Genomic DNA, 10,292 nt, shown 5'->3' with positions numbered 1-10,292 from the left:
CAAATTAACGTTAAGATCTATGATCCTAACAAGCAACATACTGAACCTCTGTCAGACAATGTGTGTAGCATTCTATCCCCCGATCCTCCCACAGTAGTCCCCTGCCTCTCTACTGGGAAGATGGAAATGTGTTTCATTTTCTGTTTTCTGGGACCGTTATTCATTTTTCAATCAATCAACCAACATGCACTTATTAAGTATCTTATAAGTATTTAATACTTATTAAGTATTATGTGTTACGCACTGTGCTAAGTCCTGGGGACACGAATACCAAAACAATAGTGTCTCTGCCCTCAAGGGGCTTATGATTTACTAAGGGAAACAAAATACACACATAGAAAAAGATACAAAACATATACAAAGTAAAAGCAAATTATTCAGTTTGGCTTCCTTTCATTGATCTTTTTTATTTCCATTGGTAATGGAGGGATTGGCCAATGAGGGTCCAGCCCTTAGAGTGTGCTCAGATGTGCCCTTCCTAGTAAATTATACAGAGTATGTGCAGATATTCCCTGTTCAGTTCCAATCCAATGTATGGAACTTTGGAAGCTTATTTCCAGCCATGGGTGATTGGGTGGTTAGAACTGTGTGTTGATAAAAAAGTATTCTACTTGGCTGCAAAGCCATAATAACTGATGATTGAGGAGGTACAGATCTGGAACTAAGTTCATAAAAAAGGAATGATTTCTTACTCCCTTTCTTTTCCTGGTGGTGAGTGAGGTGAGGACTGCTGTTAGCCACCAGGTGAAGGAGTGCCAGCTGGCCTCATTCCCTTATCGAAAAGCCATGTGTTCCGAACACATAGCAGTCTGCTTCTTTTTTGCTTATTCTTTCCTTATCTTAGGTGAATGAGTATTACAAGAGAGTAGTGCCCAAAGGATCTTAGGAGTTCATGAGATCCCATGATTCCAACAGAAGTCTTAAGGGAAACAAGAGGCAGTGGCGATGGTCTCCACAGCGGTAGTGTCCCTCACTCCTATTGTACTTTAAATTTGGCACCACTCTCTTTGGGGATCTCATGTGCACAAGGGGAGGGCACGCTCCTGGTAACAGAGGAATTGTTTTTGTAACTACTGTTCTTGACATACCTTCTCAGTAAACCTCTTTTTCTCCTTAAAGCTGATGGAATTTAACTGGTTGATGGTGGGAACCCCACTGGTGGGGGCTCAGAAGCACAGTGTTAGAAGCCACAAACCTTCAGGATGGATTAGTCATCCTTGCCTTCTGGGAATCCAACTGGTCAATGTGATTGTGAGTAGGGGGTCTGGTCTTAGAGGCCATTATTGAAGTCATTATGCATGCAATTGGAGGGGTTATTATTTCACCTAACATCAATTCATACAATTCTTCCCATGTTTTGCTGAATTCTTCACATTCTTTGTTTTTTGACTGCACAATAATACTCCATTAATATGTCATAGCTGGAGGGCAGCTAGGTGATGCAATGGATAGAGCACCAGCCTTGGAGTCAGGAAGATCTGAGTTCAAATCCAGCCTCAGACACTTGACACTTACTAGCTATGTGACCCTGGGCAAAATCACTTAACCCCATTGCCTAGCAAAAAAAACTCTGTGTGTGTGTGTGTGTGTGTGTGTGAAATAGCTGGAGTTTTTTCAGTCATCCCCTAATCAGCAGACACCCCTTTAGCTTCTAGTTCCAGTTCTTTGTATAGCTCACATTTATGCAATATCTTACTTACATTATCCCATTTGATCCCAAACCAACCCTGGAAAGTGAGTATCATTATTCTCTTCATTTGTCAAAGGAGGAAACTGAGGCTTATGGGGGTTAAGAGATTTGTCCAGGGTCACACAGCAAAAACTGTACTAGACAATGTTTGAACCTGAGTCTTCAAGGCTCCAAGTCTGGTCCTCTAACCATTATGCCACAGTGTTAGGATTACAAATTCAATTCTAGAAGGGATCTTAGAGGTCATCTAGTCCAACTCCTTCATATTACAGAGAAGGAAACTGAGTGCAAGAGAGGTAAAGTGATTTATTTAAATTCAGATAAGTAGGAAGTAGAGGCAGAGGTAAGACCCAAACTTAGGGGCTCTGAACTCCATACTCAGCCTGCTTTCCCAGAAGTCTTCTGGTTGACCTCTTGAACTGGCATAGAAAAGAGAAATGGGTTTTCACCCAATTTGAGTTGAATGCCCCAAACTGGCCACATGTCCTTTGGCCCTTTGCTAAAGGGCACAAATTCTGGAGTTTGCTCCCTGAAGATATCATGGTCTCTTTCTAGCATACGCCTTTTTTCCTTCCAAGTCTACCATCCCATCTGAGGAAAAACTGGCTAATCTAATTCTCTCATTCCCCATTTTATGTTAGCCTGTACAATTCCTGCCCCACCACTGGCCCTTTAAAAATTCCAGTTTTCCTTTATTCAATTCATAAGGCATCTACTGTTTGCCACATGCTGTGGGAGGTGTTGAGTTCATGCAAAAGGAATGACTTAGTGATCTCTTCCTGGTGGTGCATGAGACAAGGGCTGCTGTTAGCCACCAGGTGAAGGAGTAGCAGCTGGCCATATTCCCCCACCCAGATGCCATGTGTTCACCAACACATGGCACCTTTGCTTTTGTTTGTTTGTTTGTTTATTCTTTCCTTATCTCAGATTAATGACACAAATAAAATAGCCCCTTCCCTCAAGGAGCTTACACTCTACCACATGCCCCTGCTATGGAAGATCAATTCATAGTAATTATAATTGACATTTACATGTCAATGTAATAATTTAAAGCATTGCATATATTAACTGCTTTGAGCCTCACAACAACTTTGAGAGAGAGAGAGAGAGAGGTACTTCGGGTATTATTATAACCATTTCATAGATGAGAAAACTGAGTCTCACAGAAGTTAAATGACCTGCTAGTGCCACAAAGCTGGTAACTGCCAGAGACTGGATTCAAATCCAGCTCCTTCATTTTACACATGAAAAAACTGAAGGGCAGAGACACTCTGCTATTTATCTGGGGTCACACCTTTGCGTTAACCTTTGGTGGGGGGAAGTAACTTCTCTTCTCTCCCTCCTTATTGGCTAGTATGGGATTCAAACCCAGGTCTTCCTGAATCTAAGTCTAGTCTTCAACCTGGTATACTACACTACCTTTCAGAAACTTATCATTACAATGGCTGGGAATTGAACCCAGGCCTTCCATTTGTCCAGGGAGAAGTCCACCCCTGAATCACCCATGCAAGTCACTGTCCAGTCTCTCTTATTTTACAGAAGCTGAGGTTCAGAGGCATTAAGTGACTGGTCCAAAGTCACATGGGCAGTAAGCACAAAAGATGGGATTTGAACATGCACTCTAGGACCAGCGTTGGGCGCCCTTTGGTTGCCCTATTATACACATCCTTCCATTTCTCTAGCTTTTCCTCTCTTTCTTATTCCTAACCCTGGGAGTGGGCGGGTGGAGAGAGGGGACAGCAGAGAGAATCCTGGGGCTGGACCAGTCTGTTTGCTGGACAGGACTGGAGTGGGAATATAGCAACAAAACCTCCGAAAGGTTTCTACCTTTCCTAATGGAGCTCAAGGGATGGCTGTGCTTCCAGGAATGGCGTTTGGCTGCCTGTATCGTCAACCATGTGGCAAAATGCAGTGCCCCCACTCACCAATGGGGTATGCCAGCTTCACCAAGACTGGGCAGAAAAAGTGAGCCTGTGACAGCTAGCCTGTGGCCACCTCTTCTGCCGGAAGACAGACTTGAGAAAGGGATGCCACATGCTTCTTTGTACGGGACTGCACCTGTTGACGGTTATTCGCCAAGCTTGCAAGCCCCAATAGAGGAGTGAGGGGATGGCATTTGTGGGCATGTGATGGTGCCAGCGAGACATATTGTATTGAAACAGTTGCCTGGGAAACATTTAAGACTACAGTGGGTGACGAGGCATATGTACTATGCCCACAGGCGTTCTGTGTGAATGAAATGCCACTGGCACTAGGGGTAGGGTGGGGGTGGGGGGCTGCTGTTACTGGGTAAAAATACTTTTTTCCCAGGCTGTTGCTTCTTGGGAGGTCTTGCCCATCAGAGAGTTGTTGTGGTGGTGTGTTTTTTTTTTTTAACCCGAACATGAGTGATCAACTGTGCCTGGGGATCTCTGGGTGGGCCGGGAGCCTTTGGTTTTATGAGCCTCCCCCCTAAAGCTTCAAGCTACTCAGCCTCCTGTACCTCATAGCATCAATTTGGAAGCTATGGGAGAACAGAATGAACTGTGTGTAGAGTGAAAACAGATGACTGGGAGGACCCCCCCCCCCAAATCCCCCCAGCACAGAGGATAGTGGAGGGTTGGACTGGCCCTTAGAAAAATGTTGACTAAGAATGTGAAAATGAAAACACCACTAATAATAGCTAGTGTTTATATGGCATTTTAAGGTTTGCAAAAGATTTACCAAGATTACCTCATTTAATCCTCATAATAACCCTGAAAAGTAGGTGTTATTATTATCTCCCATTTTACAGATGGAGAAACTGAGTCAAGCAGAGATTCAGTGATTTGTCCAGGATCACATATCCACAGGTGGGATTTTAATGACCCATTGAGGTAGGTACAATTACTATTTCTGTTTTATAGATGAGGAAATTGATTTAAGTGACTTGCCCAGCGTCATACATTGAATAATAATAATAATAGCAATGCTAATAGCATTTATAGAGAAGTTTAAGGTCTGTAAAGTGCTTTACAAGCATTATTTCATTTTTATCCTCACAACAACTCTGACCGATAGGTACTGTTATTGTTCTCATTTTACATATGGGGAAACTAAGGTAGACAGTAATTAAATGACTTGCCCATGAACACACAGCTAGTGCTCGATTTGAACTCAGGTCTTCCTGAGTGTGGGCTCTAGGGCTCTACCCACTGTACCATCTGGCTGCCAGCAAAGAACCCCTCTGAGCATTTGAGAAGACACAAGGCAGGCAGTCCATACCTTGGTTTACAGAAGCAGCTAAAGACTGGACTCAAGTGCTATCTCCTATGAGAGCCCGCTCCTGGCTGTCTAAGTTGAGGGGTCCTCCTATGACCTCACCCTGCCCCCTTAAATTATTTAGTGATTATTTAATCCAGAATTTATATTTCCTTCCTGTTTATGTGCTGATTCCTCCAAATGACATGTAATCTCCTTGAGGGCAGGGACTATTTAATTTTGGTATTTGGATCTTCAGCACTTGACACATAGAGATAGGGCCTGGATCTGTGATTTCATTGGCATAGGGAACTCCTAAATGAGGAAGCTCCCTCTCCCCATCCTGATAGCACCTCCTGTTCAACTTGGAGTCCTAGAGAATTACCTAAAGCTCAGAAGTGTTAAGTGATTTCAACAGGATCACATAACCAGTATGTGTCAGACACCAAACTTGAACCCCGGTCTTCTTGGCTTCAGGCTAACTCTCTACCTAAGTGGCCATCATGTCTCTCAAATAGTAAGTAATTAATAATTTTTTTAAAATTAAAGACCCTATTTACTGAAGGTAGAAGGGTAGCACAATGGGTAGAGCACTAGGCTTGGACTCAGGAAGACTTGAGTTCAAATCCAGCCTCAGACACTTACTGGCTGTGTGACCCTGGACAAGCAACTTAACCTCTATCTTACTTTCCTCAACTGTAAAATGTGGATAATAATATCATCTACCTCACAGACTTGTTATGAGGAGTAAATGAGAAATCATTTGTAAATGCTTAGCATAATGCCCTGCCTATAAGTAGGCTCTTAATAAATTCTTGTTTCCTTCCTTCTTCCTTCCTTCCTTCCCCTCCTCCCTTCCTTCCTTCCTTCTTCTTCCTTCTTTCTTCCTTCCTTCCTTCCTTCCTCTTCCTTCCTTCTTCCTTCCTTCCTTCCTCCCTCCCCCCTCCCTTCCTTCCTTCCTTCCTTCCTTCCTTCCTTCCTTCCTTCCTTCCTTCCTTCCTTCCTTCCTTCCTTCCTTCCTTCCTTCCTTCCTTCTTTTCTTCCTTAATGAATTAAAGAGAGGAATGTTTGCCTCTTTCAGTAGATGGGATGCTATTCATCTCACTGATAAGCTAGAAGACACCCAGACAAGGCAAGCAAAATGTCAAAGGACCCTCAACCCCCCACCACATGAAGCCCAGCTGAAGGAGCTGGGAATGATCAGCTTGAAGAGAATAGTTGGCAGGAGACAAGCAATATGACAACTGTCTTCTGGTTCTTAAAAGGGCATCAAATGTAAGCAGAGATAGAATAATTCTGTTTGACTCCAGAGGGCTGAAGTAGGAAAGATGAGTACCTGTGGCTGAGAGGCTGATTTAGGTTGGGTGCTAGTAAGACCTTCCTCAGAATTTGAGCCATCCCAAGCTGAATGAGTTGCCTCAAAAGGTAATGAGCCTTCACAACCAAATGAAAAAAGAAATGCTCCAAATCACTGATAATATGAGAAACTAGAATCAAAACAACCCAGAGGCCTTCACACCCTGAAAATTGGCAAAGATGACCCAAAAAAATGGTAACACTCAATGGTGGAAGGTTGTAGAAGGATAAGCACACTAGTACATTGTTGGTGGAGCTGTGAAATGATGCAACTATTTTGGAGAGCAATTTGGAATTATGCAAATGAAGTGTCTAAAATATCCACATGCTTTAAACCAGAAAAGGAAGCTATTGAGAAGAAAAGTCCCCATATAGTCCAAATTATGTATCCAGCACTTTTTTTTGGTGATAGCTAAAAATTGGAAACAAAGTGGGGAACAAAGTCCATCCATTGAGGAATGGTTGAACAAATTGGTGTATATGAATGTCATGGAATATTACCGCTGTGAGAAACTATGTGCATGAATACAGAGAAACACAGAAAGATGTTGATACAGTGAAGTAAGCCAAGCTAAGAAAATAATATACACAGTAACTGCAAGAATTACAAGGAAAAGAACAGCACACAAAAAAATCAAAATTAAGTGTAACAAGATTATAAAGATCAAGTGGGACTCAGATGAAGAGTTATGAGAAGATACTCCCAACCTACCCCTTCATAGAGGCGGGAGGTCCATAGGTGTTACACATTGCATGCATTTTCAGACTTTTTCAATGTGTAATCAGTTTCAATGTCTCAACGGATTAGCTATGTTTTATCGTATTTTTATTTATTTTGTTAATATTTGCCAGTTACATTTTAATCTGGTTTCAGTGGGGAGTGTTACGGGTTCATTGCCCAAATGTTTGACACCTCTGCTCTAAGACACTGAATAGTGTTACATCAGTAACATCAATAGTCTTTAGGTAAGGTTGTTCAACTAGTTACAAATCTGTTTTGTAAAATAAATAATGTACCTGTTTGGTAAAATTGAGATTTTTTTTTTCAGAGTCCAAGTTTGCCTTAAACAAGGTTACCATGAAGCCATCCTTAGACCCGTGTTGTCAAGGTTAAGGCAGGAAAGGAAACAATGGAGGAAGGTCTGCCTTAATTAAATACGCGCCTTCACTTTCTAAAAATTGGTTGGCTAGTTGTTCTTTGTTCTCAGAGAGGACCAAAATGACATCACTATGTTAGAGTCAAGTCACGATGCGTCTGACTGGCTGATCAGACCAACACGAGCTCAGAATGCTCTACCACAGGTCGGGCACAAATAGTCCATGTGAACATTTGAGGTGGATTCGCTAAAGTTTTGCGTCTTGTGTTTCTTTTGAGCTGCTTCAATTCCGCTTTGCTCATAGAGCACAGCACCATCTCTGATGAGGGCACACCATGTTGGGCAGTCCTGTGCCAGTGTCTCCCATGTCACATGATCAATTCCAAAATTCTTAAAGAAAGACCTTGGCAGTGTCCTTGTATCGCTTCTTCTGACCACCGTGTGAGTGGTTGCCTTGTGTGAATTCTCCATAAAATAGTCTTTTAGGATGGTGTGTGTTTGGCGTTTGAACAACGTGGCCAGCCCATCGGAGTTACGTTTCTCTACAGTAGCGTTTGAATGTTTGGTCTGGTGTCAAGATCAGCTGCCTCACTGATGGTAAATTCTTCAACTTGAAAAGGCTACAAGCCAAGACCGAAGTGGAAGGAGTGTTGGTGCAAGATTTTTTGTTCGAAGATGATTGTGCACTCAATGCAGCCTCTGAAGCTGAGATGCAACAAAGTATTAATTGTTTCTCTGCTGCTTGTGCTGATTTTGGCCTAACAGTTAATACCAAGAAAACACAGGTGCTCTATCAGCCAGCACCACACCACTCATACATGGAACCATTAATTACAGCAAATGGCGAAGTTTTGAATGCTGTGCTTAAGTTCGGTTACCTTGGCAGTATACTTTCTAGGGATGTACACATTGATAATGAGGTTGATACATGCATTGCCAGAGCTAGCTCAGTGACTGGGAGGCTCCAAAGGAAAGTGTGGGAGAGAGGAGGTATTAGACTGACTACCACACTGAAGGTCTACAGAGCCGTTGTGCTGAACTCATTGTTCTAACAGTTAACAACTACCCAACAGTGGGAGATGCTGCCTTGTCAGGTGGTTAGCCACGTGCTGACTTTCCCCCCCTTTGTCCTGTCCAAAAACTACTATTTGTCTTTTGGGATGGCTGTCTAGGACCAGGAGAAGAGGGGTATGTGGGATACTATGGTAAAGTAAGAAACAGAAAATATCAATAAAAATTGATTTAAAAATACAAAAAAAAAAAGGTAATAAGCCCCTATCACTGGAGGCCTTCACGTAGTGGCTAAATGACCACTTCTCAGGGATTTTGTAAAGGGCCTTTTAGTCAGATATGGTTTGGACTAGGTGGAGTCCCTTATAACCTTGAGATCCTATGATCACAGCAACCCAGTAAAACTGCCAACACCCTCAACAAAGCATCATAGAAATGATTATTAAAACCAATATGAAAGACAAAGCTCAGCCTTAAGAATGGCAGCCAGCTGTATGTTTCCCTCCAAGGGCGATGAACATGCTGCAGGGAGGTTTGATTGCTCTCTGAGCACCTGCTTAGTTAAAATCTGTAACCACATGGGGGGAGTCCCCCCACACATGTGGAGACAGGAGGAGCCTCATCTGATCATCTGGGAACTTCTAATAGAATCTAAGCAGTGAAATCCAGTGTGGGCATTTGATAGCAAGCATTCTGCTGTCTTTTGAGCAGATGGACACCAGGCTTCTGCAGAAACTCAGGATTTTTACTTCTCAACAGAAGTCATGTTCGAGTGAATTTAATCTCTTGTGAAACTCCCTGTCATCTTGGGAAAGGTGGGTGTCTTCTTAGCTCTTTCTAGTAGTGTTTTAGGGGACAGAGTACAGGACTTTGAGTCAGAAAGAAGTTATCTCTCTAGGTCACAGGCAACTTTCTGAAGTTTATCAGTTAGGTTACAGACTGGCTACATGTTGTCTGGGTGGAAAAGGTTTCCTTCACTGTGGATATCACAGCTATTTACCTTTTGGAGTTGCCTTGGGCCATGCTACGACTAACCAGGGCACAAGTTTTCTGATAGCTTATCTCACGAGAGGAGAGAGTGTAATGGATAGAGTCCAGTACTGGGGAGGATGCGTGCCTTGATTTGCATCCTACCTAAGATGCTTGTTTGAGGTATAATCGTGGACAAGTCACTTCCCAGAGTCACAGAATTTGATAGTAGAATGATACCTCAGCAGCCATCCAGTCTATGTCCATGGGAATCTCCACCATTCCAGCCCCTCCAAGTCCACACAGCTTCTGCTGGATAATCTACAAGGAGAGGAAAGCACCATCTCTGGTGTGGTCCATTCCAGTTCTGGACAACGCTAATTGTTAGGAAGTTTTTATTCCTGAAACCAAGCCTAAATTGGTTTCTTTGCAGATTCCATTCATTGTTCAAAATTCTGCCCTCTGGGGCTAAGCAGACAGAAAAAAACCCATCCACTCCTTCCGTATGACAGCCCTTCAAATATCTGAACACATATTGAATACTTGAGCAAATATTTGAGCTCTCCTGTCCTGCCTGAATCTTCTCTTCTTCAAGCTGAGCATCCCTGATTCCTGCAGCCGATCCCCGCAGGCTGTGGACTGAAGGTCCTTCCCCATCTTGCTTGGCCACCTCTGACTGTTCCCAGATGATCACTTTCCTTCCTGCACCTTAAGAGCAGGGACTCTTTTGTGTTTGCCTTTGTCTGCCCAGCATAAAACACAGTGCCTAGCACATATTAGGACCTCGATAAATGCTTGTTGGCTGGCTGATTGGATAAATTGGGTCCAGAGCTGAGCACAATACTCCATTTGTGGTCTAACAATGCAGAGGATAAAGAAGGACCGTCACCTCCTTGTTTCTGGAAATTGGCTTTCTTAGTGCAGCCCCAAACATTAGGTTTTTAAAAAAT

The sequence above is a fragment of the Phascolarctos cinereus genome, unplaced genomic scaffold (assembly GCF_003287225.1).
Source record: "Phascolarctos cinereus isolate Bilbo 61053 unplaced genomic scaffold, phaCin_HiC Scaffold_726;HRSCAF=1367, whole genome shotgun sequence".
NCBI lineage: Eukaryota > Metazoa > Chordata > Mammalia > Diprotodontia > Phascolarctidae > Phascolarctos > Phascolarctos cinereus.
The sequence above is the reverse complement of the archived record's forward strand: the minus strand, read 5'-3'. Positions refer to the sequence as shown.